The sequence below is a fragment of the Sinocyclocheilus rhinocerous genome, unplaced genomic scaffold, assembly GCF_001515625.1.
Source record: "Sinocyclocheilus rhinocerous isolate Xijiao unplaced genomic scaffold, SAMN03320098_v1.1 scaffold769, whole genome shotgun sequence".
NCBI lineage: Eukaryota > Metazoa > Chordata > Actinopteri > Cypriniformes > Cyprinidae > Sinocyclocheilus > Sinocyclocheilus rhinocerous.
In genome coordinates, this window is record NW_015636562.1 from 188,316 (window position 1) to 197,944 (window position 9,629).

The following is a 9,629-nucleotide window of genomic DNA, read 5'->3' on the forward strand; positions in this document are numbered from 1 at the left end:
GGGTAAAATATGGACAAACCCAGCGATTGGGTTGTTTTGACCCAGCAGTTGGGTTACTGCACAGGAGGTTGGGTTAAACATTCAACCCAACTGTTGGTTGAAAACAACCTAATTGCTGGGTTTGTCCATATTTTACCCAGCGCTGGGTTGTATTTAACCCAGCATTTTTTAGAGTGCACTGGCAGGCTTTTATCGCAATTATTTGCAACTCTCTGTGGCAGATTGATCTGTTACAGCTCAAAATTGATTATTGTAAGCCATTTATTATTATGAACCATAATGAGTTTATAATAGAGTCATGCATTAATTGCTAATTTTTCCTCTTCTTTCACTGCTCAGCCGCAGCAGATCATGACGCATCAGAGGGCTCCACAGCCAGCCCTGTGGCCGGAGCCGGAGAGAGTGACCTGCTGACCTGCGGTCAGTGTCAAACCAACTTCCCCCTGGGAGATATTCTAGTGTTTATCGAGCACAAAAGGAGACTGTGCCCCGGACCCAGCTCCTGTTTCGACAAACCAACTGACAGCGGCGGCTCCTCGTCCCCCAGACCCCCACGGCCGGAAGTCTGCCGGAGGTCTGGACCGGTGGAGGTTGGGATCCAGGTCACACCAGGAGAGGAGGAGGAAAAACGACTGACGCCCGCCAGAGGAATCTGCCCCAAGCAGGAGGGCATCCCAACAGGTAGGTGTTTTACACTGAGGGCTAGAGGAGGGGAAGGTTTATTAGTCTCTGAAGCTTGGCAGGAAAGAGAAACCTATGAAGTGACAAACACCTACGCACACACACAAAGATTTTTACTTATACTTGAAATAGGTGCACTCTTCAAGAACCAACAAAGTAGTCTTTTCTTGTCAAGAACCTTTTTACGGTTCTTCGGCTATATGCTCTGTTGAAGGTTTTACAGTATATAGTAACTACAAATTAAAACTTGAGCAACATTTTTTAAATGGTTACTGAATAAAATACTTATAAATTAAATTTCTTTCTTTCTTTCTTTCTTTCTTTCAAATCTTGCTTAACCCAAACAACCTTTGTAGTGTATCACAGTTTTCCACAAATCAGCACATTAGTAAGATTTCTGAAGGATCATGTGACACTGAAGACTGGAGTAATGATGCTAAAAATTCAGCTTTACATCACAGGAATAAATTACATTTTAAAATATATTAAAATAGAAAAGTGTTATTTTAACTGTAATAATATTTCACAATATTACTGTTTTTACTGCATTTTTGATTAAATAAATGCAGCCTCTTGTGAGCACAAGAGACCTTAAAAAAAACAACAACAACTTTATTCCAAATTTTGACAGGTAGTGTACAGTATATAATTAAAACCAATTTTATTTTAAAAAAATTGCCATCATTCCACTGGAATATATAGTTCATGATATGTAAACTAATAGTTGGTCTCTATAGGTGCTGCGCAGTGATATACACAGTATATTGGTGAACAGGATTTTGCCTTATAGCTTTTCCTCTATTACATATTTTAGCAAGGCTGGAAAACTGACCAATTACAACCCAGGACCAGAGCTGTTTGTTTAATAAAGGTTCTTTTAAAATTGGATTCTAAATAAAACCTTACTTTTTAAAGGAATATTTTACCCCAAATGAGTATTTTGTCTAGTTTTGTTTACTAATCATATCGTTTCAACCCCCACATTATTTTCTTTCTTCTGTGAAACAAAAAGAGATCCAATAGGCAGAAGGTCTGAGCTGCTGTTTGCATCAGTGATATCAAAGCTGCCTCTTTTGAACTGAACACAATTATTAATCATATTTGTGAGTTTCAGTAAATACCAAAACAATCAATGCATTTTGATTTGTTAATCACACAAAGCTATCGTACGACTTGCCGTTAAGATGATGCATTTGGGTACTTTTATGCTGCTTTTTAGGCCTTTTTGGAGCTTAGCAAGTATAAATCACCATCCAGCTCAGAAAATCAGCCTTGCTTTTCTTTTTGGAAAAATAATAATAACAATAATATGGGGCTGGGATGACGTGAGGGTACGTTAATGATGACAGACTGTTATTTTTGGGGTGAACTGTTCATTTAAGAGTGTAGTTTGATATGCACAGTTTCTCTTTATTACAACACAAACGCACACACATACTGTTCAGCAGTTCTGACTGGATCGCTTCTCTCAAAAGGTCCTCTTCTTCTGACTCGGGCCTTCAAGAGGGATTAACACCCCTTGCATGATTTTATTAGAGCAAGACGGCAGCATCTTTCTCTCTCTCTTTCTCTCATCTCTAAGTGAAACATAACAGCCCTGAGTGCGCCAGCAGCTGAAACCAATTCTCTAAGAGGAAAAAACTCCAGAAATCCTCACCCGACGTGTTTGGTGGAAATATCATCGTATTAAGAAAAAAAGGCTAAGAAAGCCCATTAAAATTCAAGTGCTAAGAGACATAGTGTGGGGATTAATGAAGAAGATTCCTCATTCAGAGGGTTAAAGACTCAGTTTAGCGTGCGGGGCCTGGAGGGGCCACATGTTATCTTCCAGCACAGTGCCCTCCTCTCAGCACACACAGCCTGGACAAGGAAATGCTTCACTTGCTAGTCAGGATATGACAAATCGAGACAAATCAAGCACACGCACACGTTTGCTGCCCTACGCTAGTCAGCAGGCTTCAGCCTTGTCAATACCTTTTCCCCTTTTTTTAAACTAAATTATACAAGGTTATTAGTTTTCTGTATTTGTTTGAATATGCCTTTTCAAAGCTGTTAATCTTGAGGGGGAGGGGTTGTATTATCTGAACTTTTTACTGAACAACTTTGGCTTTAGTTTTGCTTCGTTGACAGAAGTGGAGAAGTCGTCAAGGTTATCCACAGAAATGCAGGGCAGGAAGGTGCTTTAAGCTTGAATTAAATATTAGCGCATGAAAGCTTTACTCAACACAGTAGATTGCCACTTAACTGTCTTAAGTTTCAGTCAAATTAGATTATATTTAATGGGGCTAATTAAATACAATATGGAGCTATGGCAGCCTAGAGGCAAAAGCCATGCATGCTGTGGGCCAAAACACCAAGCCTGATGGGTGTGCGTTAAACCCTTCACATCTCAATGGAAATGTTTTAATCCATGCTAGAATGGCTCTTCTGTTCAGAAGTAATTTTAAGATAGCATATGTTTATTTAGATTTGTTTAAGAAATAGTTGACACAAAAAAAGGCAATTTTGGAAATGTTGTTGTCATTTACTTTACTATTGCTTTGCAAATGTGGAGCGGTCACATGTTGAAAAATCTCGAATTGAATTTACATTAGGGGGAATCTTTAGGCACTTGCGGGGTCTGATATGATTCAGATTCTGGGAATCATGATTTGATATTTTTATTATTAACTAATGAGTTTACCAACTTTGGATATCACATTGATTTGTGCATTTTTATTAAATTAAAGTAACACTTTAGTATAGGGACCAATTCTCACTATTAACTAGTTGCTAATTAGCATGCCTATTAATAACATATTTGCAGTTCATTAGTGCTTATAAAGCACATATTCTGCATGACCATATTCTACATCCCTAATCTTACCCAATACCTAAACTTAACAACTACCTTACTAACTATTAATAAGCAGCAAATTAGGAGTTTATTGAGGCAAAAGTCATGGTTTGCTAATGGCGAGAATTGGACCTTAAAATAAAGTGTGACCTAAATTACTTCTAAAATAAATAAATAAATAAATACTTGCAATCAAAAATTAAAATCAAAAATTGTATATTAAGAATTATTAATTAATTAAATTACCTTAATTAATTTTTAATTAACTAAATATTGCTTCAAAATGTTCGCACGTACATAACTGATTGCAGAAGTTTGAATATACCTATATGCAAATAGGATTTTCAGTAAATTTCAATTTTTGTCTGTTCTTCACACAAAATTATTATTTTTAACCCTCTGATGCTCTGTAGTGTTTGACTACAGCAGTCATGGGACGGGCTGATACACACACACACACACACACACACACACACACACACACACACTCCAATTAAAAAACACTAATTTACATAAATACAAACTGACTGATGCACAGACAGAGACAAAGACATTTCACTCTAAAATCAAAAAGAAAAAAATAAGAAAGTATATTCACTTTTGACCGAATAGTTTTGTTTTCAGTTTTGAATTTTTACAAAAATCACAGCTTCTTCAGAATGGTACAAAACTTGGTGACTTTTATGGCATTTGGAATGTGAAAAAACACACAAAAAAATTGAGAGCATGATTCGAGCAGGCTAAGTAGTCGTAAAAAAATAGTCACACTTGTGATCTTCGGTCAAAAATGACCGACAATAGGAAATGAATGGGGAATCAACAAAAACACAAAAATTCAGAGAATTTATGTGTGTACAATCTACAAATATACACAGCAATGACGGGGTGAAACTCTAAAACATCAAGAGTGCAAAATCAACACATCCACTCACACACACTTATTTACACACACTCACAGACACACACATACAGAATTATACATACTCAAATGAATTGGTATGGCTATAACCATATAGCCAAAACGAGTCAGAAAACTGAAATAAGAGGTTAAAATCAGATCAGACCCAGAAGGATTAAGCTCTGATAAAACATTCCTGTTCATTTTTGTTACATTTTTATAGAATTTTAATGTTTTGAGTATCAAAATGCTTTCTGTGTTCAGGTTTGAATGTAGTAATAATAATGCAAAAACCTACACTTCAAATCAACATTTAAAACAACAAAAAATATAAACCAAAAACAATTAGAGAATTTATAGGCCTTTTATATAGAGCTATATAGGAATCTAGTGGCCAAACCATAGAATTGCAGAAGTTTTTCTTATTTTACTCCCACCAGATGGCACTAATTTGGCTTCAAAAAATTGGATTTTAAAGGCATTGACTCTATTTTAACATGACATACTGCATTAATTGAAAAGTAATATAATTTTTTTTTAATTGTATTATTTTCAATGGGAAGAAATTGATCATAATTATTGCATAAATATTAATTAGTACCATGAAAACAGCCCTGTATCTCAAAATACAAAAAATTATGAAATTGAACAAAAATATGTTACATTGATTTTACTAGGGGGATGTAAAATTTTAGGTGTCCGGTCACTTCTTGGTTAGGTTTAGTTGCTTGTAATTATGCATAGTTTACTGTTTTAGTACATGTGTGTGTAACTACATCACATTAAAATAGTGTTACCTTTTTTGTTGTTGTTGTTTACTATTCTTAAATGCTGTTACTTATTCACATATTTATGCCTATGCCAAAATCTGTCTTTAAGTTCTCCTTCTCTTTGTTCCTCTGATATAGAAGATTGAGACATTTGAAGTGTTTAAATCTAGCTACCGTACTAAATACTTCTCATGCCAGATTTATTTTTGGTTAGATAATAGTTGATTCAATGCATCTAAAACTTCTCTGAAAAAAAACACAAAACAAAAAAAAAAACAATATGGGATTTATATGTCTACTGTGTTGAATAATTAACAGGACACCAATTTGTACCATATTCAAGGAAAGTGCCCATTACCTGCAGTTTCTGATAGAATATCCCATCAAGTGAATACCAGCATCATTCTTGCTATTTTCAAATCTTATCCTTCATATGTGAAACTGCCCTTAGTTTCTAATCAATCTCTGAACTGTCTAGCTAATCATACTCCATGAACGCGGGAGAAAGTGTACCGCATCATGCGCTTGTCCTTTCCAACGCTCCTCTAATCACCTAGCATGCGCTCATTTAAATATTAGAGTAGGCTTTAATCATGGAAAGTAATCAGTGTCATGAATATTCATACCGTGCCGGTCTAACAGTCTCATTGTCTCACTCCTGTGCCAAATCGTGTCTTCCTGCCTCTCAGCTGTCTGCTCTGATGGCCCCAGTCTGGTATCAATGGAAAGAAGTTTAAAATAAATACACTATTCATACATGATCCTAAGAGAACAGTGTGTGTGTGTGTGTGTGTGTTGTGAGAGAGTTTCTAAAGATGGGGAGACTGATCCCTGTTCTAAGAGATGAATGTTTGCACAGCGGCTCAAGAAGATGCCATTTGCATAATGACTTTGTAGTTTTGCATTAATTAAATTTGCATATGAAACTGCGTTAATTACCTCTGATCATCTGTTTTCAACGTTGCAGCATTTGATGTCCAGCCTTCGGGGTTGTGATTAGGGGTTACAGTGGCTGTTTCCGACTGTGTGTGTGTGTGTGTGTGTGTCAGGGACAGAAGCAGAATAGAAAGTGAATTTGATGAGTCAGTTTCACAGTCCTTTTTACTCTTTTTTGTGTCCAAACTCTTGCTAATATCCTGGCATATGAAACAGCTCTTCTGAGTTTTGCAGTTAAAAGAGAAGAAATGTTTTTGAAGCTCAGAGAATTTTTTTTAATACACAGCATCTTTAGCAAGTTCAAGGATCAGCCTTTGAATTTTCATGAAGGTACTGTCTTAAGCACTCTTTTTGTAAATGCACAGACATTTTTAAATAAAAGAATATCAGGAGCTCTTTGTCTCTGAACATCTTTATGCAAGATCAACCACAGATCCAGCAGTGAAGAGAAGCACTTTTTTTCACACGTTTACACCATTAAGGAAATTATGTTTATCCTTGAGCATAAGATCTTCACATAAATCTCCAAACGGTTTTAGTATTAAAATTAGTTTTACATCAGTGGTACTCAAATGGCTTCAGAACCCATATTATATGTTGAACACAATTGTTTATTAGACAAATGATTAAAATAAACAATGAAATAAACCTTAAAATCAAACCTTTTCAGACACAACAATATGAAAGACCTCAAGTTATTAAAATGACGTAGGAAAACTGACAGCTTTATAAATGCATAAGCAAACCGCAAAATAGTGATTTACAGTCGTTATAGTTTGGCCGTTTGTTTTATAAATGTAAATTGAATTTTGATGGTTTCATGCTCTCGGCAGCCAATAAATCACTGCTAAAAACACATTGTGGTCACACACACCATATTTATCCTCTTCACGAATGAACAAGAGTATTTAATGTCGTCTGTGTCATATTTTCTTTTGCATGGTTTTGTTCATGGTTTTCAAGAGTAAGAGCGAGCATGTCACACGACCTGTCTTTTTGTTTGTGCGTATTTCTGGACACACATGCTTTGTCGTCTTTGTCATTTCTCCCTTTTTTAAAGTTGAAAAGTCAGTTTTTATGCATTGTTTTTATGCAGCTTTGCATCGGTAAATAGTTGCATTTTATTATTTGCATGTAGCTTTATTTTCACCCTACTGCCTGCAATCTTATCCGAATAGATCTGCGACCCATTTTTTGTGTTAGATCAGTTCATTTTCAATGCAGCAAAATCAACAGCAATAAATTCTCGACTCAAATTTAAATCTTAGATTATTTTACAGACAATGCTAATTAATTTCAAGGAAATATCTTTTAATTCTACAGACAAATAGTGGCATATATGTAAATACCATGGCATATAAAAATTAGTAATCATTAGGGCCTTTCGCACCGCTTTAGTTCCAGAACTAAATGTACAGTACTAAAGTACTGGGATGATTTTGCGCGAACTATTTCCCAGTACCATTTAAAGGGTTGCATTCGCACAGAGAGTGTGTACTAAGAAGTGACGTAAGCCAGTCGACAGCGTCATCATTTGTGCGCGGCGTTCAACAACAGAAACAAAGAACAACAACAATAACAACAGGAGGATGGAGGACGCTGTGATCGGAGCTGTGTTTTTGCAGTACCATGGTATGTATGAAGTACAGTACTTTTTGTAAATGTTGACTTGAAATCCCATTTAAAACCATATTGAACAAGATCTCTCTGTAGTGTTTGATGGACAGTCTTCTGTACACATTTCAATCTCTCTGACCTCTAGCAGTAAAATGCAAAGCAATGATGCCCAGCTCTTCACAGAAACCATACCCATGATCCCTTGCAACACCCACGCTATGCCAGCATCTCTGTTGCAGGGTGCCTGTGGTTAAGGCCTCTGGGATTTCGGGCCTGCTTATTTTTGGGATCCGTCCAAACGAGACCACCCCATCGCCGTCTGATTGGTGCTGTCTGCCGGCAGGGGTCAACCTGGTCCATGTTGGACGCATTATAGAGCAGGACAGCGCTGCATGTGCGCTCCACGCCGAGCCCTGGTGGAAAGAGTTAAAGTCTCCCACATGAAGGCATCAAACGCTCCACATACCACTTTATTGTAGTCATATGGCAGCAGATTTGATATTTTTCCTTCCACAGCGGGGAATAAAACTCGCCACTAATTTGGACTGTGAGCGTCGCCACTAAATTTCAGCATGTGCTGATGGTGTTGACCAGATGTGTAACGCTTTTTTTTCCCTCTTCCTCTCCGTCTCACTATCGCTCTTTTGTCAAATTAGCCATGACTGAATTCAAGTAAAATACTTAAGAAGAAATAGCAAGGATGGTGAGATGACATGACAGTGGCTCATGAACGTTGGGTGTAATCTGCACTGCTACCGATGGAAAACTGCAGCTCTATGTTAAAACCTACCCTTCGGAAAAAGCCATCTTTAATAAGTCTAAGCTGGTTTGCTGGTCTTTGCTGGTTGAAGCTGGCCTATAGGGATGCATGATGTATCGTGAGAAGATCAATATTGCGATATGTCTTAGTGCAGTTATTAAATGTGTTCATGATCCAGTGTGTGGAGCTCACAGTAAATGAACCAAGCCTCTCTGAGATGCTGAAATACCATATAATGAGCTGAACGTGTAAATGAACACAGTGCCGCGCTTCACTCTGAAACCCGTAGTGCATATATACAAATAAACAAAATTAAGACATAAATAGTGATATTGTAAAGTTATAGTTATTTTTTATTAAATACTCTCTTTTTAATTTTGCACAACAATAGTAATTGTTACAATATATTTCTTGTTTCTTGTAACATTTTAATTATAATCTATCAACAACAACAATGAGTTATAATTATTATTATTATACAAAAATGTAATAATAATAATAATCTTAATAATAATTATGATTACTGAAATAGGTTTCAGTTGATTTCTCCCAAATCGTTCAATCCTAAAAGAATGGCTATCACAAAAAGTATGAGTAATTATTTAATAATAATTAAATAATTAATTAATTACTTTTAGGTTTGATTCAGAAATCACCCCACTCATTCTAGAATAATTAATTATTTCCAAATATAGCTAGTAAAAATTTGTCTTTTTCTTCATATGGCAACATGCAATGCAGAAATACAAAAATATAAAAAAAAATATTTATTTATTTGTTTGTTTGTTCATTTGCGCGCTCGTTAGTTCATTCATTCATTCATTCATTCATTCATTCATTCAAGTAGCTAGTTAATGCCCAAAACGTTCTTCCTTCTAAAATCCCCTTAAAACTAGACTGGAAGACTCATCTCAATCCTCATAAATAAATTCAAATTCAAATCTTAGGCTGGTCTAAACTGTTTTTTTCCCAATAGTTTTTAAGGATTTATTAGGTTGCTCAGGGGATCTCTATTAGTTTTTGCAGTCTTGATCAAAAAATCTAAACAAATGTCTTTTTTTTTTTTTTTTTTTTTTTTTTTTTTTTTTCCCCCCCCTTTTTTCCCTCTGTTTTGCTTTTTGTTTTGTTTAA

The 9,629-nt window shown here is 35.8% G+C and overlaps 1 long non-coding RNA gene and 1 pseudogene across 1 annotated transcript in view; one reads left to right on the forward strand and one right to left on the reverse strand.

The window, feature by feature from the left end:
* Window positions 1-9,629, forward strand: part of LOC107747939 (B-cell lymphoma/leukemia 11B-like) — a 36,357-nt pseudogene that overhangs the window by 9,215 nt on the left and 17,513 nt on the right.
* LOC107747940 (uncharacterized) overlaps window positions 1-9,629 on the reverse strand; it is a 20,698-nt gene that overhangs the window by 536 nt on the left and 10,533 nt on the right. The window contains exon 2 of the long non-coding RNA XR_001640855.1: window positions 3,215-3,219. This is a non-coding gene — a long non-coding RNA (uncharacterized LOC107747940). The remainder of the gene's footprint in view (window positions 1-3,214; window positions 3,220-9,629) is intronic.